This window comes from Prorops nasuta, unplaced genomic scaffold (genome assembly GCF_024137725.1).
Source record: "Prorops nasuta isolate Cenicafe-Biocafe unplaced genomic scaffold, Cenicafe_Pnas_1.2 PNAS00018, whole genome shotgun sequence".
Classification (NCBI taxonomy): Eukaryota; Metazoa; Arthropoda; class Insecta; order Hymenoptera; family Bethylidae; genus Prorops; species Prorops nasuta.
In genome coordinates, this window is record NW_027116815.1 from 5,607,123 (window position 1) to 5,629,777 (window position 22,655).

The following is a 22,655-nucleotide window of genomic DNA, read 5'->3' on the forward strand; positions in this document are numbered from 1 at the left end:
AGAGCACCGCCGCAGTTTGGCAAAGGTCGATTGGACCAAGGACAATCGCGTTAGAAGCTTGCAAATCGAAGTCTAGAAATGGATAAAGAGGGGGGTGGGTAAGGAAGGAACAAGGGAGAAAACCAGATAAATAACAAAAAGAAGGGGGGGGGGGGGAATTCGCCAGATGAGAAAAGACATAAAATACAAACATATATATAAATAATATAAATATAAATAAAAACAAAGAGAAAAATGAGGACAGCGAGTAACGTGTAAAAGGAAGCAAAGTGGAGGAGAAGAGAAACAAGTTGACGCTCCTACGTAGCCTGGGCCGGGACTCGGGACTCGGGAGTCGGGAGCAGGAAGATATCGGTCGATGCCGTTTGGCCGTTATTCGGACGACGACACTTCGCCTCCCCGATTCAACCCCTCCAGTGTGGCCCGTTGCTACCGCCAGCCACCCTTCCTCGCTCGCGCCCTTGTTGCGCCCTTTCCTCCGACCTACCATCTCCCACCCTCTTCTCTTCTCTACATTCTCCCCTACACATACCCCACCCACCCACACCCAAACACACACACACACCATCCAAGAGTCCCCGAGAAGCACACACCAGCGACCTGCTGCTGGCTCCGTCTGCCTCTCACCGTCTTATTAAGCATACCCAACTACCCGCTGAAATTTTCATCCCAACTTTAAACGCCATGCCCCTATACTCCTTCTATTTTCTCTCATCCTTACTCTATTCCACGTACAACTCTGCAAACAATTTCTATATACAGAAATCATCCCTGCCTTTTCATCCTTCTTCAAACAAATTTTTATGCTGTGTGTGTGTGTGTATCGAGATAGATGCAGAATGGGGTTTTGCGAGGAAACGAGAGAGAACGATTTTTCAGGGTTTTTTTTCGTTGTTTTAGTCGATGTATACCAGGGATTGGATAAACCTGAAGACTTTTGTACCGAAATCATTCGTGGTTTTTTTTTCTCTTTGTTACATTAATTCTTTTGTATTATGTATATATATCGAGATGCAGGGTGGTTTATAGAGACACGAGAAGGAACTGTGAGTTTTGGCTGTTCGTTTTCGTCGATATAGGATCGGGCTAAACGTTGAAAGACTGTCAATCCGGCAACCCTGGGGAAAAGTGACTCGTGTGCCGTGCAACATCGCGCGATCTTACCCCCTCCCCCCTGCTCCTGGATTCCTTGCTTCCACTACACACAGTCGATATGTGTTTTCTCGCTCTTCTATATATATATATATATATATAGACTCTCTTGAAAACTCACTTTTACTTTCGCGTACTTTCCACTTCTATTTTTTTCTGAATATTTTTACACCATACGAAAATTGTATCATCAAACGAATATAATTAATTAGCGAACAATTTGACTGAAGAATTTCCAAGTGGCAGCAAAGGAATCTCACTTGTTTTTCTCGGATAAAACCCAAGTTTTTCCTTCCTAATGACGATACGTCTTTATCAGGCATCCAGTTATTAATCCCAGTAGCAGCGATTGGCTAATTTCTTTTTTCATTCATATATCGTCGTCCCTGGGATAGATCTCGCTTGATTGGTCGTTACACGCCATCGTTGATCGATGAGTATATCTCTTTCTCCATTCCACGCTGCCTGATAATCCTGTAATCCGCGAGATGTAAAAACTGACGCGCACCTGCTGCCACTGGCTCCCGGATACTTTTATAGATTGATCTGCGGCTGGGCGACGATAACGGCCCTTTTCACAGAAAAATATTCTCCCTTCTTTTTTTTCTCTCTGTAAACCGTGCTAGATTAAATTGCAAGATTTTCGGAGCTCGTTCCAAGGGAGTTTTTAACGTGTGCGGAGCGAAGAGTTTCCAGGGGAAGCTCGAGGAACGCGCCAAATCACTCGCTGGTCCATTTCTATAACACACTTATATATATATATATATATATATAGGAAATTGCGAGAAAAGCAGGTATGACGAAGCCAGCACATTTTTATAGTTTGGCGCTATTTTAAAACAAGTGAAGAACTGCGGGAAAAAGAGATACCTGTTGCTATTATATTTACTCGCCATGGAAAAGAAGAATGTCTAAAACTACTGCCCAGACTCGTGATAAATGAGCCAGCAACGCGAAAACTTTGAATTAACGTAGCGATATTAAAAGGATGGTTTTAGACTTAAAGCAAAACGGTTCAACGGATGAAAGAGTAGAATCGATGTTTTCTAATTGCATCCCTGAATTATGAAATATTTATTCCAGGAAGATCAGTGGATAACTCTTAGCTATGTGGTGTGGGTGGAAAATCGTTGGTTGTTATATTATTTTGCGGAAAAGAGCAGGATATTTTTTCGGGCAGATGGTTTCGCTGGAATTAGAAATTAGTGGATCGGTTAGGGCTCGGGGCGCAAGTTGGAGAAAGATGAACGTGGCTATCTATAATGCCAGCGCTACTAATCCGATTGGAATGATCGAGGGTGTGCAACCCTCCCTTGTTAATATCGACCACAATTAACGATAATCAGCCGTCGACCCTTGGACTTGAATTTCTCTGGCGCTGGTCGAGATCGAAGTGGAAAACGAGTGGCGGAGGGGGGGGGGGGGGGGGGGGTGGAATGGAAGAAAGGAAGAAAGATCCTTTCGGGACTCGTCCAACGAAATTAGACGATCTCTATCCCGACCCGTGAGCACCCACGACTCCATTCCCGCGGACCCTCTTAACCTCCTTTCCATCTTTCTCCATCTCGAATTCCCGGATTGACCGACTGATCCCCCCCCCCTCCCCTCGCCCGACCAATGCAATTTACCCGAGCTTCGAAAAAGCCGAGGAGAAAAAAACAAAGAGCGAGGGAAAACAGAAAACCAACGTCGTTCCTCGCCTCGATTACTTCCAAAGTCGAGGATGGATCGCTGCACGTAGGTCGGGGTGAAATTCGCTGCTGAGAAATGCAGACTTTGCGGTATAAACATAGCTACGTGCGTAAGGACAAAATATAATGTAATTGGAGGAGTGGAGAGGAATTGGACAGGTCCATCCGCTTTAAAGTTATCGAGTGTTGATGTGGCTTAAACTCTGTGGAGAATGCACACGCGCTTAACGTTTCTCTATTGTCGACGGAATTATCGAAAAGAGTCTCCGTGTGGCTAGGGAATTTTCTTTGGTACCGGAAGTACGTATAGAGAGAGAGAGAGAGAGAGAGAGAGAGAGAGAGAGAGAGAGAGAGAGAGAGAGAGAGAGAGAGAGAGATAATGTGTTATACGAGAAACGAGTTAAACCCATGTACGTATGGAGAAAATAGATATATTCGAAGGAAGACTGTGGAGTGAATGCTGCACCTCGGAGGATCTAGTAGAGGGGGCGGGGGGGGGGGGGGATCGTTGGAGAGACCATCGAGATGTCTGGCGTCATTTAGCGTCCTTGGGATGCATCGTGGCGCGCGTGGTTCTCGGGAATCCTCGCAGGGTAAACCTGAGTGTGTCCGAGCAAGACCAGACTATGGGGGTGTGGGTAGGTAAAGGACTGGTTGGTGGTGGTGGTGACGGTGGATGTGGAAGCAGGGTGGCGAATCTCCCTCTCGCTCTTGTAAAAGTGGATAGGAGGTGGGGCGGGGGGTAGTGGACCGAGGGACCAAAGGACGAGGAGGGTCCGGGGAATATTGAGCCGGTCCGTTAATGTTTATAACGACGTTAGACGTTGGTGTCCCCCTACACGTGTGTGTGTGTGTGTGTAAGTAGAGGCGTTTGTTCGCGTTGACGCAAATGCTGTCTCGGTTCATCCCCCAGGCAGGCGATCCGGCCGTTTGGAACTCACACACATGCGGCCCTTCGGCTGGCAGTGGCATGGCATGGCGTGGCGTGGCGTGGCGTGGCGTGGCGTGGCGTGGCGTGGCAAGGCAAGACGGGAACTGACATAAGCGTGGAGCTGTGTATGTAGAGCACGTACTCGGCTGCTCTCGAGTTAGACGGGTGTGTGGGAGGAGTAGGTTTCCCTCGCGTTGGGCAGAGAGGCAGGAAGGTGGCGAGGTTGCATCCTGGGGGTGGTTCGGGGGAGGGGGTGAGCCTCTGTCTAATCGATGCCGCGGCAGTGCGCGCTCGCCCCGCTGGCTATTACGCACCTTAATGTCCTTTTCCCTTCCACCCCCTCCCCCCTCCTGCCCATCCACCCCTGCGAGAGCCGCCGCCTTCGACTTCTCCCCCCCCCCCTCCCGACCCTTCTCTCCTCCTTGTCCGATTCGACGTCTCCGTTCCTCGTCGAGTTTTTCCTTTCCAACCTCACCGCCACCTCGCCCCCCCCCCCTCCTCGCCATCCTCGTCAGCCTCGTCGACGCCGCCGAAGCTCTCTCGCGGGCGGCCATGACACGTGTCAATCTACCGCAGACGTCCGATCGATACCGACGGACCTCGCCTCCCACTTTCAACCCCCCGGGCCTTCCACCGTTGCTTGCCGCCTCCTCAACCACCCCACGCGTTATCCTCCCCCTCCCCCTCCCCACCTCCTATCTGCTCTTCCCCGCCACCCTCTGCTCACTCTCTCTCTCTCTCTCTCTCTCTCTCTCTCTCTCTCTTCAACCCCCAACAGACGCCAGACGCGATCTCCTACGACGATGCCAGCTCCATCGCGACCCCTGACCCGCCGAATTCTCCTTCGGCTGTATCCACTACACCCCCTCCCACCCCCAAGCATACCTTCTCTCTCTCTCTCTCTCTCTCTCTCTCTCTCTCTCTCTCTCTCTCTCTCTTACCTCTTCTTCCGCAATGCTCCACTTTTCACGCCCCTCGCACTCCAAAAATCACGCCTTTCAACGTCTCTCTCTCTCTCTCTCTCTCTGCCAATCCATATATTATTAATCCAATAACGCAAGAAAGTCTTTCACTTTGAGAAATTCATTTCCATCGCGATTGCCACCGCTCTGCAGCCATTGAAATTATTTTCAAATGGAACTTTTCGCTATATACGCATACATACGTATACATTAGTCCGATGAATATTTTTGGCCGAAAATTTGTTTCGTCGTGCGGAGACACGGTATTCGTCAGCCGAGGAGAACCGCTGGGGCGAGCGAGAGCGTACGTGCAGGGATCGCCGTCTATGAAAGTGTATTGGACAGTTATGAGGAAGGATAAAAAGTGGCGAGGACTTAAATAAATCGATGACGTCCGAGGAATCCTCAGCGGCAAATCTCTTACGGATATTTCCACTTGGCCAGCGGATGCTTCATCCTCCACCACGCATCCACCGAGTCCTCGCTGGTTCACCGTCCCGGAACATTCTAATAAAGTTTCTTGCAGCTGTGGGACACCCCCTCCCCCCTTCCCCTCTTCACAGTACATGCCAGGATTAATATACACGACTATCGTTGACTATTTTTTCTCTCTTCCCAAACTCACGAAATACTCGACGGTGTCTCGACGGAAAATGCATCGACACGCGAGGCAATATTTGCCATTTTCCACCCACTCCCTCCTTAACCCATTTTTCCCTCTCAGAATTTTTCATTTAGTCTCTCCGTTATTATTTTTGCTTTACCGACTTTGGCCAATTTCACCGAATGAAATTCTAATTAAATTTCCTGCAACTGTGGGACATCCCCTCTCTGTCCAGTATATATGGAACTTTGTTCCATATAACAATCCTTAAACATTTTATTCTTCACCCGTAATTTCTTCCCTCTGCCAACCTCCAGATTTCTCCCAGCAATCTATTTCTCCTCCTCGAAATTCTGCGTTCAGACTCCGATCATTTTTGATTCGTCGAGTTTGGAGAATTTCAGTGAACGGAGGGAAAAAATAATTCCTTTGATTCGCTGTTCGTATAATCAGTTCATTTATTTCTTCTCGCTCGCTCTCTTTGTTCAGTTTCGTCGAATGCCGAGATCCTGCAGGATCGTATTGTCTTATTTAGAGCTTCGATACAATTTGATAGGAATGATAGTGATGCTTTTAATTCGCGATTAAATTGAGCTGGATGTTTTTAGCAACTGCGTCCTGTCCTTAATCCTGGCGCGGGGTAGAAAAAAGAGGAGGAGGGGAGGGGGGGGGGGGGGGGGTGAACGACGTAAAGCACCTCCACCATCTACAAATGGCCCCTCGATCGCGTCGTAAAACTTTTATTCGACCTAACGAGCGTGCAATGCTTATTTATAACGCCGGAGAAGGAAAGAATGGCGACCGTTGCAACCATTTCGGTGTTTTGCGTTTCTCGGTATCTTCTTTGCCCCACTCTCTCTCTTTCTAAAGATAATTACAGCGTTCGTCCAAAAGAAACGAATCATCGAATACCTCTTGATTCATCATCCTCTCGCGTGTTATGCCTTTCAAATGCAGAAAAAAAAAACATTGCAACTTTGTTGCGAAAGAAAAAATAATTTATGATGGACGCTGTGATTAGGATTAAAATCTTGTTTCTTCTTTTATTTTAGTAAACAGGAAAGTGAAGAAAGATTCACTTTCCTCGCGAGAGACCTCCGCGTAGAAGAGATACTCCCCCCCCCCCCCTCTTCTCTTTACTTTATCGCCGGTTGCCTTTTCTTTTGTCCTCCTTTTCTCTCTTATTAACTTGTTACCTTTCGCCGGAGAAATGGGCGGATAATTCATGACTCGAGGGTTAAGATAAAAGAAAACAGCCTGGCCTGCCGTCTCACCTTTCAGACATGCCCCGCCTAAAAGGACCGGCCTTGATCTTCATTGAGAACTCTACGGTCAGCTCTCCTTCTTTACCACTCCAAATTTTCCCATAAACTTTGCTGCTGTGCAACTATGTAACCTCTGATAAAATCTATCGACGGAATTGAATTTCGAATAAACAGTGTCATTTTCCACTCGATGACAACCACGTGATTTTCCATGTTTAAAAATTTTTTTTTCCAAAACTGTGAGAAGAAAATTTCTACAAAAGTAATTTTTGTAAAAATCGATACGTCTGGAAAATCCAAAGTGTTTGTGTTTAAATTTGTTCTAATAAAATAATCGAAGCAATCGTTTTCTTTTGTTTCACACTCAAAATATATACAGTCTCCTGCGTGTTTGGTCGCTAAGAATTAAAACATTTGTAGGAAATAGTTATATATATATGGTAAGGACAATTATTTTCCTTTGATCAATTAACGAAAATTGGTTTTAGTTTCGCAATGTTGTTATATTTTGCAGTTGTATATCGAGTGACCTGCTAACTCCTTATAACGAGCGAACGAGACAATTAAAGCTCTCTGGCAAAGCTGTTTGCAGTATTGGCAGTAAAAGAAGGAATTAAGGAGTGGGTTTTATTAAGAGAATGATTTCGGTGAGAGTGCGGCTGGTCATTGGAAAATAAAGCGATATAAGATGCGTGGACTCTCGGTGTGTTAGTTTGTCTACACTTTCCAAAAGGTCACTACTGTATTCCACCGAGAGAAAAGTCTATTTATTTACTGCGGTAAACGCATCGCATCGTACGTTAATAATTAATATGCAAAATTAATACTCCACCATTTAACTTTTGTTGCGATCTCCAGCATACGCGTAATTACGAATCAAGATAAAAATATTGTCAATATTAATGTAGAATCTCTGTAAAGTCTTCGAGTGTATAAATTAAAAAATTATTAAATTCCTTTTCTCACCTTCTTTCTCTAATAATTTAGTTACAAACCTCGAGGCTATTTTTAAAATTACGTAACTATATACGCTTCGATTTTGTTGCAAGCGTTGAAAAATTCATGCAAAGTTAAACAATGTTGTATTAACGATCGAAGAAAAATACATTTGTAACATATAAATAATTCTCTGTAAGCGCGCGCGTGTTTGTGTGTATTGGGAGAGTCGAGAAGAGTCGCCGCGAGCGAGGCGTTTGAAAATAGATCTTCCATGGACGTTTCTCTCCTCTGGATCATAAATTGGCAGGAAAAAATCGCGGCGTGCAAATAGTTTACAGGCGCGGAGGCGATTTTGTTGCCGCGAGTTAAATATTTCGAGGCTTTAGGGGGGGGGGGGGGGGAATCGAATTGTCTGGCAATCGGTGATTTTTCCGCGCGTATTTTCGCGTCATTCCCGATCCAGTCACGAAAATACTAATTTTGTTAAAAGATTTTCTCTCCAACGCAGCGAGCGCGCACGACGCACGACGCATACGAGATCTATTGGGAAGCAAAAGCCAAAATAGTGCAACGCGCTCGGCGCTCGTCCCAACAAATCAAACGAAATATCAATCATTGTACATTTTAATCACCGATACTCCCCCAAACGCGCTCTCGATGATGATTCTCGCGCGCGAGTCCCGATAAGATGACTCCGCACCGTTGAAATCAGCTAAAATATCGAAAGCCAAATTCGACGTGTCACATAAATTTATCACGCTCCAAAAATTTCGCCCTCCATCCGTTCCTATCATTTTTCACAATCTGTTACGTTGTTCCAGGAATCTCGCAATTATTATTATTGCATTTCTAATGCTCAACCTGGGACCACGCGAATCTTTCGCTTTTTATAAAAATATTTTATTAATTTCTGTGACGTCACTCTAGTCAGCTGGCAATTATTTTCAATCTATTTCTACATAGAGCACATATATATTTGGTGTTTGCACATTGTTGCTTTAAAAATTAAACAGACGCGCTTGCGAGTGAGCAACGAGTGTACAAGAGAGAGAGAGAGAGAGAGAGAGAGAGAGAGAGAGAGAGAGAGAGAGAGAGAGAGAGATGGTGAGTTTTGGTGAATGGAATCTCGCGCGAGGCGAGCAGTTGTGCAGGTTGCTCTCCGAGAGGAGAGGAGAGGAGAGGACTGGCGTCGAGGTCGGTCGCAGATAGCGACGTTCGCTACTTTATTTTACGAGCTGCACTTATTTCGGGTCCCGCAGGGGGTTGGCTTGGTTGGCCCTCTCCAACACACACGTACGGACCAGCCCCGCCGGCGTTGCACACACACACAGACACGCCAACGCCATAGATCCGTGTGCGTGCACTGACCCACATTGTGTGTCGTTGCATAACGCGCCACGACTTTGGAAATATTCGCAAGTTTAGTGCCTCGGGACGACGACTCCGATCGTAAACGGGGAACCCCCGCAGTCTTCCAACGCGCTAGACGCGTAGACACTACTGTTTCCCTTCTTCGACTCCCCCCCCCCCCCCCCCTCCCTAACCGCCTCTTCTCCTTCACCCATTAATTACACTCATTCATGACCTAACCTCCGTTTACTCTCGCTAAACATCTCTATATATAGCTATATGTGTGTGTTATATATACATGTTTTTCTTAAAAATTTATCTTGTTTCTTATTCGAACGTGGATCTCTGTCCAAACGATAGATCATTCCTGAGATCCAACGAGAAACCTTGCGAAATTCTAAATGTTGGACAAAGACGGTAGAAATTAAGAGAGGATGAGAAATTACGCGATTGGATTCGTGAATAACTCATATTTCTCTGAACAGTGTTAAATATATATTTACTCGATGCCAACGAAATTTAATTAAACGAATCAAAAGCGATTTTCCATTAGAAACATTTTTATTCGCTTCGATCACTCGTTAATTACACGGGACGAGTAAATATTGACTCGCGACTGTCGAAACAAGGATTTAACTCGGTCGAAGGATTTTGATCCTTGGTTTATAAACGTTATAGGGGTCAAAGGGTACGTGGATCAGTATACGACGTGGGTTTGGAGAACCAGTCGGAATCGATCAAAGCAAATTCCAGCGGTGCGCTGTGGCCGTCATCGTGTTCCTTTCAGAAAAATATGAAGAAGTTGTCAAAACTGGTTTTCGCCTCGACGCGATAAATATTGAGGACGAGACGAGGCACGAACAATTAATCCGAGGGAATTCGTCCAACTGGTTTCGCTCGGCTGATGCCACGGAATTTGCTGGTCATTTCCTTTGTTTCCAATGTTACTCGTTGCTTTATTTCGATGCTCATTTCCACAAACATTGATATACGTGTGTACGAAAATAAAAGTATGTACAGACTTGTATTGGATATTTTCGTACAAAATTATGACGTATGTGTCGAAGACAATGTTTACACTTGTCCATCTTCTTGTAGATGTAAATAGACGGTTTGAGGTGTGTGTGTGTGTGTGTTTTCTTAAATTATTTATCGACGAGGTACCACTTTGTTCCTTGCGAACAAAGAAAATTACAGCAAAATTTGGTGTACAGACATAATTGAATATATATATATATATATATATATATATATATAGTAATGGTTTTGGAATTTTGATTTTTGGAGAAAAAAAAAATAACGAGTTTTAGGCCAAGTCGGTGAATGGGAACGTCAACCAATAAACGGCCTCGTAAACGTCGCGACGCGAATATCGTCGGCGTCGAATTGGTTTGATGCGCATAGAAATGGTACGATCGTTCCGGATCCCCGACTATCGTATACGAAAACTATACGAGTACATATGCACCGTCCTTGTCCAGATAAACCAATGCGAGCTAAAATTTCTCGAATAAATCGCACGTTCCACGATAGAAGTCCTCTCCCCTTTCTCACCCACTACAGGGCGCACCTAATTGTAAGACAAGATCCACGTTTCAACGATTTATACGTGCATTTCGATAAAACGATCAAGGAGCCTCGATGCTCGTCACCAGTTTTTTACAAAAAAAAAAAAAATAAATAAAATTTTGCAAAATATCTCCCTGTATACGATAAGAGTGAGAATTCGCTTAAAATATGACAATGCCACTGTATTGTTTCATTATTGTCGACTAAGAGAAAATATCGAGATTCGAAGAGGCGGAAATGCGAGGTAGATGGATTTTGTGCGCAAAAAAAATTTTTTTGTTTTAAAGGGGCGGGGTGCCCGGATTGGAAAGGTAAAGAAATGAAATCGAGGTGGGCGATAGTTTAATTGACAGGGATGTTTAGCGGTAACGAAGGCGGTGAATGTGGAGGAGATAAAGATGGAAAAGCGGGTATAACGCGCGGTGCGTGCGAGAGCAGCAGAGAAAGTACGGAAAGTACAGGAGCCAGGAAAGCAGGCAGCTGAGCATAAACATCTCCGAAGGCCCGCGGCGGGGGCAACGCGCACGTTCCGCACCGTGGGCGTCGCTTTGGATTTCCTACCACCGTGGCAGGGCTGTTCTATGACGCTATAGATCATGCGGGCTCCGCCTCGTAGGCGGTCCCTGCCCGCCAGTTCGTGCCCGTGGTGCGGACGATGCCGGCGCCCCTTTCGCCGCTCCGACGCCACCAGCGCCTCCAACCTCACCCGCCAAATACCAATACTCCCCGCTATTCGACTCGACTTACGTCTATACACACTTCCAATCATCCACATCCAACCTTCGTCAACCCCTCGCTCATCTCCATTCCCAAAAACCGTTGCTTTCTGACTCACTTTTCGACGAACAACACGATTAATCCTTGAAATACAGCCTCTTTTGTCCAAAACTTCGAACGTTTAGAAGGATTTGTAGGATTTCGATGTATCGTTCCAATTACGACGATGCGACCGTCACGAGATTCCAGTTTGTCCAACCGTAGCTCTCGGTGTTGACGAGACGAGAAATTTTGAGGTTAGTTTTGGGTAAATCGATAAACGTGGGAAGATCGAGTGTTTGGCGGTTGTTGTTTCGGTGGTGGGGGATGAGCGAGGTATTGATATTACGAAATATGCACTGACCTTGAGCGTGGGAGTCGGATGGATCGGTTTAAAACGATGATTCTTCAGGAGACTCTCGAATGTGTCCTCGCGTCACCGTAGAAGCGCCGTCGATCGGTAGCGCCGCTCGCGGCTGCTGTAGGAAACAACGTCACATGATCCTCCTTCCCCCACCCCAGGAAGCCCGACGTGTCGGCTCCGCCCACTTTCTGGACCATCTCGCTACTTGCGTTCGTCGTTCAAACTCTCGTCATTCTGGTTCTCGTCTCTTCAACGTTTCTTCCTCTCGACTTTCCCTCTCTCCCCGCGTCTTTTTCCAAACAGAAAACCCCTCTGCGTCCTGTAACAACGAAAGAAACAAATCAACTCACTTGTTGCAATAAAAATCCCCCGAAACTAATTCCTCTCAATAACGAGTTTCTCAGTGTGCATTAAAAAAAAAAACCCCTAGACAAAATCAATGCACCAATATTTCTAATAAAACATTCATTAGCAATAAACAATACAAGTAATCTCCAATCGTTCCAACTAAATTTTGACATAAAAATCTGCAGAGTCCTCCACAACAAAACGTCAACGAGTTGAAAAATCTGTAAAAATATTTTCTGCGCCAGAACCAAGTTAGGAATCGCACAGTGTACTCTCCAGTCTCGGAAAATAAATTCCTCGAGAGTTTGAGATTAGACATAACAGGGAGTTGGAATAAGGAAGAAGAGTCAGGTGTGGAGCGTAGGACAAACCGAAGGAAATTGACAGTCGGATGATTTTTAGAAACGGGACGGGAGAGTGCGGAGTGTCTGGCGAGGCGCGCGTCGCGGCGGAGGTTGTCGAGGTCATGCCGCGTCGCGTCGCGTCGCGTCGAGTCGCGCCGGGTCGGTGTCGGTGGGGTTTGGCGTAGTCGGGGGCGTCGTGGAAGCGTCGAGAGGAGGATTGGGGCCCCCCACCACGGGATATCACGGCTTGGCCGGTTCGTAGTCAGTCAGCGCTGGACCGCCGCCCGCTCGATTTCGCGATCCACCAACGACGCTAAACGCCACTCTCGCGTTCTCTCTCTCTCTCTCCCCCTTCCCCTCCTCTCCACCCACACTCACAACCACCCCTTTAAATTCTTAGCCATCGTGCAAAAAAAAAAAAAAAAAAGAAGAGAGGAAAAGAAAGGAGCACGAAAATCTAAAAAATTCCTTCTTTTTTTTTTCGCCGTCTCTTCGACAACCAACTGTGATACCACCCTCTTTCTCCCTCGAGTCAAACCCTTCGAGAGTGTCGCGTTCCCACCCCCGGTTTTCGCGCCGAAAGCCGCGCTCCCGCCCTCTGGCGAACAGCCGCGTCGCGACGCCTCAGCGTCGTAACGCGCTTTGCGGTCCCGCGATCCGCCACCGAACAGTATCCGCTTTTTCGCCCCTTCCCCTCCCCCTCCCACCTCCCTCCTTCAGTGGAAAATTCAGTTTGGCCCATATGGGGATGTTCCGGTGGTACAGCATCGAGAGATTCGTCGTTGGTTTGGTGACATCCGGATGAACGGAAGACCCGCAGAGGGAATGTGGCGACCTTCTCGATCGTATCTTCCGCTACGAGCTGTGCCAAGGTCATAGAACAAGCGGATGATACGTGGGATTGGAGAACGTGCGGTGATATATATATATATATATATACATGCATAGCGAGTGATCCTAGGGGATGGTTTTTGTTGTTTCGCTCTGTGCGAGAAGTGCGTCACCGGGGATGACAGCGATTGTGAGGTAGTGGCTGCAGGGAAAGAGGTTTCCAAAGGTTCTCCGCGGCGGCTTTGGGTGCTCGCCTTGGTTCGAAGGTGAAGGACCTTCCGCTGGGAGGAACGGAACGAGCCACTGGATTAGAGACCCTCGGACCACCATTTTTTTCCCTCCCCGGACCACCGGCTTCCTTCCCGAGACCTGGAGGCCGCAGGGATAACCGTAGCTTCCCGTAGGACGCAGATGCCCCGAAGGAAACAACACGCTCCGCAACGCATGAAATGTGAGTGAGACACAGTTCTATTCCGATAAACTTACCACCGACTCTATAGATCCTCGATGCTCGCTCAAAATGTATAAGCAAAGTACACGGGAATGACGCTGTCGTTCGTTGTTCGGCGCAAAAAAACTTTGGAGGTTGAATAACGCGTTGACTGCTACGGGAGTCATTTGTGTTTCTATATTCTTTTGCGTTCTAAGAAATTCGTAGCGGCAACCGACGTGTTTTTTTACGAACCAAACTTTTGTTGTTTATTTTTTGTACGTGGAAGAACACGAATAATGATGGAACCGATTTAGCTATATGTTACGCTGTATTACTGCCACGCGAATACATCAGAATTCTAAACAAGATTTTTTCAACACCGTCCGAGTTTGTTTACCGCAGTGAGATCGCGAAGATTTGATGAAAATTTGGTGAACTTTCGAAAACTAACCTCGAGGGGTCTCAGTTGTTACTGATAAGTAATGGCGTACCACGTGGTCTAGCCACGTGACTATTTCCAATGTGAAATTTGGTTATGGCAAGCCTCAAGGTCATCGAAGTTAAAGCGACGCGATCGACCAATCGCGATCGATCACTCTGAACCGGAAATAGTCACCGGGGAAACATTGTACCGTTTGGCTTGGTATAAGAGAGAATGGAGGAATAGCGATTCTATTTTTAGGTCTCTCCACTTGTACGTTGAGCTGATGAATGTCAAAAGGTCGATGGCTCGATTAAAAAAAAGGCATAGTTTTGCATATACATATATATTGTGTGCATCTAAATAAGTGTACTTCCGTAATGAATAACGTGTCGAGAACTCGCGAGTATCCTTCCGGTGAAGGTTCCACATCTGAACAGTTTATTTTGTAAAATAATTTCTTCAGCAACTATCGATACAGTCCTTGTAACGCAGAATCTGTATCACAAAATATCCGTGAATGTATAAAGAATTGAAATGGTCGGCAGAGACAATTTTATGATTCGAGAGGGGGAAAAACATGATTAAGAATCACGAAGACGCGCGTCTAAGCCGCGAGCTACACGCCAATTATAATTTTGTCATTTGCGAACGGAGGCGACGTAAAATCTCTGGCATCGCGTTAAAACGTCCCTGCTAATTAAATCTGTCCGTTGTTCGGTGCTTGATCAATTGGATAAATAATAATTAAGCGCCTCTCCGTGTGTATCTTTAATTAAACCCTGGCTGAAAGTATATTTCTGGAGGGGGAGGGGGGGGGGGGATAAGGTACGAGGATTAAGTTAAATTTCTCAACGCTACTGTTAGTGAAATAAATCATTAAACTCACCAGGGCATTTCCATATTTGCGTTATTGATATCACTCTCGACGCAGCTGCAACAGCAGCCATTACGCACGAGGAAGCACTGAAAACCGATGGTCGCACTGGAGAACCTCTCGATGAGGATTGCGATGAATAGCGTTCGCGAGAGACTAAAGAAAAAATAATTAAATTCGTCGTGAACCGAGAGAGAGAGAGAGAGAGAGAGAGAGTCGAGTGCGTCAAGGTTGAACGGGATCTAGAAAAATACTGACTGAGGTAGAAGCATCGGTGGTGCGTTTTACAACGGTACAGTGGATTGTATAGTTGGTAGGTTGGGAAAATGGTGGGGGAAAGGACAGGCTGGAAAAGCGGAGCAATAAAAGGGAGAAGGGCAGTCTTCGTGTGTAGGGTCGCTGAGGGCGAATGAAAATATGAGGAGACGGAGAGAGAGGAGAGATGGATCTACGCGTGAAATGACAGGGATAGGGGGAGAAGGGGAGAGGAGCGAGCAGACGCGAACCGAACCGTCAGAGCTACTTGGCGATTTGTGCGTTTAAGTGGCCCGCGCCATGCTGCTTTTCCCACGTGGGGAGCCATGAGGCGTAAACAAACTTGCCCCCCTGCTGGAGGACGCCATCTTGCTCAACTTCTGACTGTGCCGGAAACATTTACAATTCGCTCGAGTCTTCTTCGCCCTACCGAAAACTCTTCGTGAACGATAAATCTCGCGTGCCTCGCGCGCGGACGCGCTTCTCGAGAGATCCTACTCTGGTGAACGCTCGCTGAGACTGGCTAACCGTTTCTCGCGTATCGCCTTGCTTCGGGAGAAGGGGGGATGGAGGGGACGGATACGTAAATAAACACTGCTTCAAAATTGCAGGAGAAAAATCGTAAACGGACAAAGACAGAGATATACCTTGGCTAGATACAAAAGCGAAGCAGCGTCTGTTGGTAAACAATGTAAGCGGAGAGTCCTCGAGTCTCTTCGGCGAACACTCGTCTTCGCGCTCCTACTGGAATAACCATTTTTTTCCTCCGGCCTGCCTCAATACATTTCAGTTTAGTCCACGATTCTTGGAATCTCATCGAGCCTCGCTTCTACGTAACTTATTTGAAGGAGAAACTCGTCAACATAAACGCGGGCCACTACCGCGCGATGTTATTGAATAATTTCAACACAGCGACAGAGAGAGAGGAGAAAAATATTTGTATCCATAGCTCGACGATTTATAGCGCTCGATAAGGAGATATTTTCGAATGTAGGTTATGCTCTTTTTGTCTCGTTCCTTGGGAATATAGTTTATGTATTTTTTACGTATCGCTCGGCAATTTTGGTGGTTACGAGAGCGAAGCTGTCTTCTTTACGGGCTTTACGCGAATAGTATGTAAATCTAATATAATAAAAGTGGGATATTTATTGCATCGGGTTTATCCGGATCAATGCCAAGGACGGCATTTTTCCACGGGCGGCCTCCGAGAGATCGGTACGCGTACACGAGTGTGGATTTTTATGTCTCGTGCAGGAATGTCATAACAAATATAGCACAATAAAAATCGTGTATCCAGGGCAATCTGTGAAATTTCGCTTTACGAGTGAGCGCGAGTTGACGTGATCGGCCCCCGCTACGAATTACAGCGCTGTGAAAATAAATAGTTACCGGGGAGCGCGAAGAATGCGATGACAGACGAAATGTGCTTATTATCGTTGCTCGCCGAGCCGCACACACATTACCCACCTTCTCTCTGTGCGCCTACCGTTTCCTCGGACCGATTTTCCTTCGCACCCCCCACCCCGAATCACGCGCACCCTCCGCAACGACAACCAAACGCACAAATATCGTATCGCAACACAATAATATTCAAAACTGTCGTACGAAACTGGCGTTTCGCTAAACAATTTCGTGGATCGCGCGGAAAGCGATGAAGCTATCAGCGAAAGTGAAAAGGCGAAGGGGGGGGGGGGGAGTGAGTGAAAAAGTGAGTCGGCTGGCGAGTCGGGGCAGAGTGGCTAATTTCTCCGTTTAATTTATGGCCGAGCGGTGAAAGGATCCGCAAAAGCAGCGACTCGGCTCGACTCGACTGGCGAGCCGCGCCGCGCGTTGTCTCGTTTCTGATTCGTAGGAATCGCCGCGCGCGCCTTTGCATCGACGTATCGAGCGCTCCATCCGTTCGGGACTGATACAACCAGCCAACTAATTAGCAGTATATTATATCCGTCAATGATTGCTGCCCGTGCTCGCTCCCCTGTCGATGAAAAATATCACTACACGACTGCACACTCCCAGCGAGACTTCTTCCGCTCTGCTCCCTCTATTCTTGTGTATGTCTGTTGTAACTCGCGCGCTTGTCGAGCTGGACGCGCATTTACCCTACGTTGTAAACATGCTGAACTAATATTTTGTTATCTCTATATATATAGTGTATGGGTTTGCAGTTCCGCTCTTTTTTCCAGGACGACGTCCTTTTTTCGATCGATTCTAATGAAATTTAATGGGTGTGTTTGTAATTTTAGTAAATTACACTGTTTTCGGTATATCTAACGTGTTCGTGGTTGTAAATGGAGATTCTAGATGTGAGCGAGAGGGAGATGGATAAGTATTTCTGAATTTCGTGATAAAGAGAGTTCTGACGAGGTACGGTGGTACGTAAAATAGTTTTCCGGGTTTTTTTTTAAATTATTTACTAATTTTGTCAGTTAAAAATATCACTGAACAAGAGTTCTTACACTCTTGGCTATCGTGTGTAGTAAAGTTCGGTGTTAACACAACTCGTTTGCAGCACTCGCAACACAAACGCGTACGATAAACCAATATTTGACTTTACGCGCAGAGACGGAAAATAATTTAATTCGAATGAAGGTTTTGAAAATAAATACCAACTATATATATATATATATAGACACATACAGTAGAGCTTTGAATCAGTGTCTATTTGAATGGAGAGCAAAGTACTCGAAGAGACGATAGAAAATGTAGATTATTTGAGAAAATTTAACGAGAGTCGAGTAAAAATATTTCTCTGGCAGTTTTTCAAACGAGAGATTTATCCGAGTGCGATAATAAAAAGAAGTTGGTTTGAGGGTGTGGGGGGGGGGGGGGGAGGGGCACGCAGAGGTTTTCTGGTACGGTATGGTATGGTCTGGTGGCCTGGCCTGGCACGCGGCGTGCTTCCATTCATAAAGCACGCGCGAAGGGTGAGACTAGCGAGGAGAGGAGAGGAGAGGAGAGAGAAACCGCTGCGCCGGCGCGGCGCAGCCAACGGAGGAGGAAGATGCGTCCGCCGTGGCTGGATATTTCGGTCGATTCACAATGACGAAAAGCCGCCTCGCTCGCTTCCTCCCGAACCGACTCACTAGATGGCGGGAAACACCGAATTCTCTCCACACGCTCAAATTCACCAAATCTTTTGTTTTTTTTTCTTCAAAATAAATTTTTTTTCAATATCCTTAATCAAATTCCTTTCTCTTTGTTAATCGATTAACGATAACTGCCAGGTCTTTAGTATATATGTATAATTGTTATTTACCGGGGAAAATCGAGGTTAGATTTTAGAAAATAAACACACGGAAAATGCGAGTTTACAGAGCGTCGGGTAAGAAAAACGTGGTCGAAGAAGCGGCTTTTTCATCGGGGCTCGCCCGAAGGATTTACGAGCTGCGCTTCGGGGGCCCGAAAATGCGTCGTGCCATTGTTTGACGGGGAAAGTTTGCGCAACGCGCATATACACGTCATTCGCCACGGGTCGTCCAAGGCGCTGGCTCGTGTCGGTGGGTTTTTACCGTTGGTGAAATTTCCCTTGGAAATGACGCGCCAGGTATGCGGCGGCGCGTCCTTTCCGTGAAAACGCTCCCCGCGCGTCCTTCGCCGACGCATTTGCCGAGTGCGTGCGAGATGCACTCTGAACCGGAGGGGGGGGGGGGGGGTGCTGGCAAAAAAAAAGGAAAGCCCTCGAAGAGGCAATTAACGGACGAGCAGGAGGAACGCTGCCGAAGGACGCGTTTCCGCCGGGATCCTTGCGGAGTGTCCTTGAGCCAATTTTTTCTGCAATTTTTTCTCCGTGGAGCCATGCAGCTCCCGTGGCAAGGGCTGCGCGGTCGAGGTGTCGCCCGGCGTCTCCTGGTAGTCCTCGCGCGCGTCGCTAGATGGCAGGACTTCGCGGATCCTCCGGAGCGACGCGGCGTTCGGATAAATATTGTCCTGCGAGAAAAACATACACTTTGTGTATATGTGTGCGTGTGTAGTGGGGGTAACAAGACTAAAATTATCCAACGCGGTTATGCCGTGATTGGAATACTTTCCTCGTGACTGGACTCGGGTCGAGATCGTTGGGAGACTTTTTCGTTCGAGTTGCTGACTCGACTTTCTAATCTCTGCCCCTCTATTATTTCCGGTGATTATGATTTAAACGCAGTATGGCCGCGAACACGCGAAACGCGGCCTATCTCCGGAGATAAACGAGCCTTCGCTCACGATGCTGACTTTATTATCCTTTCTCCCCCCCCCCCCCCCCAACTTCTTCCTAACGTCTCTCGTTTCATCTCCTAGCCCTTATATATTTATATCCGGCGAACACGCGCGAAATACGAGAATTATCGTTTAATTGGCCTCCGCTTCTCTCGAATCAATCGTTATCTTCATACGACTGAGGATAAATTCGAAGCTTTCACGGCCGTCGAGCCTGCGACCTTTCGGAATGAACCAAACTCGCGTCAATTGACCTTATAAAAGGTAACTTCCGGAACAACGAAGCGGTTTTCTTTTTCCTCTCGCGAAATACACGAATGGAAAAACAATTTTTCAGTTTTACCGACGATCGAATTTATTTTCTCGACTCTTAAAAATATTTCGATCTTACCTTTCGAATTCAGGACCACGCACTGGTGACGGTAGCCGGAAAAATCCGGAAAAGCTTGATTTTTTTCCAAGTCCCTGCACACGTAAACACGTGGGTCGCTGGTCGAGAGCGATGAACGATTAAAAAGCAGTAATTTTTAAGGAGCGATAGAAACGCGCGTTGTAACGGACTTAATTGAATCCGTTAGTGTCAATAACGGGAGTGATACTAAATTCCGGACTATTACTGAAATATTAATCTAGATATGTCCTAGTAATTACCTAATTAATTGGTGGATGTTTGTGTGATCGATGCTACGGCTGAATTATATTAATTAACGACTGTAGCTACGAATTATTCCTGTGTGTTGGTACCTGCGTTTTCTGTACTCCTGTATCTATATACACATATATGCAACGTGTTCGTGGAGTGTATGGAGAGCGCGCACAAAGGTTGCCATTACTGCAAATCGATGTGATACTTGTAGATCATGCAAATGACAGTCGACCAGCGGCCAGACCCTTTACATTGCCGATTAAACATTCGTCAAACCACGCTTATCCTTTGATCCTTCCGCAGGATAATCTCTCCATACCATAATTAACTTGCTTTTATTTCTGCCTGTGTATGTATATCCACGTGTTCCTATTGGATCCTTTTACAGCTCGTCTCAATTAAACAGAAAATTATAATAATTCCATATCGGATTTCGTTTATCGCTTTGCATTATGGCGGTGATCATTGGCTCTCCACCGAGTCTTCTCTCACCTCGACACATTTTTGTTCTAATAAGAAATGAGAGGAAAAACGAAAACAGTCCAAAATCCAGCGTTATTTCGTCACTCTCGTTTCGCTGTGTGTGCAGTATCTCTACGTGGTCGAGCAAATATTGACAAAGTTTTTAATTATAACTCTCTATGGTGGATCTAGGCTGCTGTAAATTATAGCAACGTATATATACTATTTTTCACCATATTTCAGTTATTTTCGCCCGGTGCACACCTTCGACGTGTTGCATCTATTTTGGAATTTTCCGTGAATGATTGAAGCGCGTTGCCTGGTGGTTATTTCGAACACGAGGGGGGGGGGGGGGTGGTCGAAACATCGGGGAAGGACCGGGACACTCGTTGGTTTGATTCGTCCTATCAATTTTCCGGCCTAAAACGGACGTTCGGATAAAACAAATATAGTTTTGTGAAAAAGAGGCGAGGGGTGCGCAGGGTGCGAGTTGGTTACGAGAAGGAGGAGCTAGGGGGGGGGGGGGGGTACGATATAAATCTCGATGGCATTCTCACGTCAGGATTAGGAGAAGGAGAGAGATTTTCCCAGGGAGGAAGTTTTGTAGGACGTGGGCTTTGAGAGTTATAGGCACCTAAACGGTGTCTATATAAGAGCATTCGAAAGTTTCGGACGTCTGTCACGGCTGGGGAACGGCAGTTCTTTTTCCGGCCGGTTAATTTATTAGTGGCGTTTAAAAGGCACGTTGGGTTCGGTGAGATGAGATGGGGGAGGAGGAATGGTGGGGGACGAAGAGATAAAGAGCTGGAAAAGGGAGAAAAAACTGGAAGCGAAGAAGGAACCTTGCGTGTGTGTGTGTGTGTGTTGGTGCGAGAAACAGATACTGAGGAGATATGGAGATAAAAGAGAAGCATAGGGGGGGGGAGGAGTGTGTATGTAAATTCAGCGACGGATCAGTCAGATACGCCTTTGATTTTACGAGCTTCCAAAATAGGGTACGCTCGGTCGAAAGCTCCTCAGCATGTTCTTCAGGGTGTAACTCAGCTTCGGCGAAACAGTTGACGCCTACCCGCCACCCTGAAGACTGCCGGACACGTTTCTCCGCAGATTTCTGACGATTCTATATCTGGTCCGACATGTGCCTGATGCTGATACGGATCGATTCCTCGAATATCCTTAAATTATTTCGCACCTCGCCGCGCGTGTACTTGAAAATCTGCGAAATTACGCAGCGAAGCGTCGATGCGCCCTCGTAAAACCGTATTTCGCATGTGGCTGTACAAAGGGGTCTTCTCCTGCACGACCTCGAGGAATCGCCAAAGATTTTCTTCGTCCCTGAGATTTGCCAGGGCTTCAGAACGGTGTGTTCGACGAGTGGAGGAGTTGCGTGGATTGTTGTGGTAAATCAATTTCATTGTTTACTATATATATATATATATATAGTAAGAGAAAGAGTCGATTATTGGCATTCGCGAGGGTGGTGCACGAGAGGAAAAATTCGAGGAGTCGTGGCGAGGTGTGTCGAAGTTTAGGGGGGGGGGGGGCGCGAAGGACGAATCTTAGACGTTGCAGAGCGCCATGGAGGAACGGAAAAGGAGCATCTCTCGGTGGTTTAGCGGTTCGCGCTTAAGTGACTTTCGGTGTTTAGCCTGTGCCACCAGCCAGGCTGTGTGAGAGAGAGAGAGAGAGAGTCTGTCGCCTTTGCACAGACCCGCTCCGTCCCCTCCACCTGACCCATTCTCCCTCCCCCTGTCCTTCCCCCACCCTCGCACCACTGTAATTCAACGCACTCCAACGAACAGCCAAATCGCAACGACAAACCGCTCGTATAACGCGCGAGACGAGACTAGAGGAATTCCGTTGATCGAGGAATAGCGTCGCGACGCCGAGCGTCGAACAGCGTCCTCGAATCTTAGACTGGAGTAACCTGGACCAACGAGAATCTGTGTAAAGATCCTCGCTCTTTTTTCCCTTCTTTTCAACTTTCTCTAGATTTTTTTCTGTCGCTCTTACCTTCTCAGCTTCGTTATCCTAGATTGTAACTGATAATTTATTTTTTTTTTTAATTTCTAAGAGGGGATTGAAGGAAAATTAACCGAAGAAAGTGCTTTGTTCATAAGAACGATACAGCGTACTGCTAAAACATGCTAAAAACTGCGTTACCAAATCTTGGTAAAACAAAATTATCCTATAGTAAAAATATTGAAAATATTCTTCAAAAAAAATCTTGAAAACGTGCATTTTAATCGAACAAAATTACT

General features: G+C 46.4%; 1 protein-coding gene across 4 annotated transcripts in view; it reads right to left on the reverse strand.

Annotated features, from left to right (window-relative positions):
• LOC136779819 (zinc finger protein 585B-like) overlaps positions 1-15,870 on the reverse strand; it is a 35,774-nt gene extending 19,904 nt beyond the window's left edge. For 3 of the 4 annotated variants that reach the window (XM_066737670.1, XM_066737669.1, XM_066737667.1), the window contains exons 1-2: positions 14,850-15,607; positions 11,584-11,902 (exon numbers count right to left, since the gene is read on the reverse strand). The gene's annotated coding sequence lies outside the window, so the exon portion shown is untranslated. Of the gene's footprint in view, positions 1-11,583; positions 11,903-14,849; positions 15,608-15,739 lie in introns of those variants that run through there. The other variant, XM_066737668.1, reaches the window with a different exon arrangement.
• Between the last annotated feature and the right edge of the window lie 6,785 nt (positions 15,871-22,655).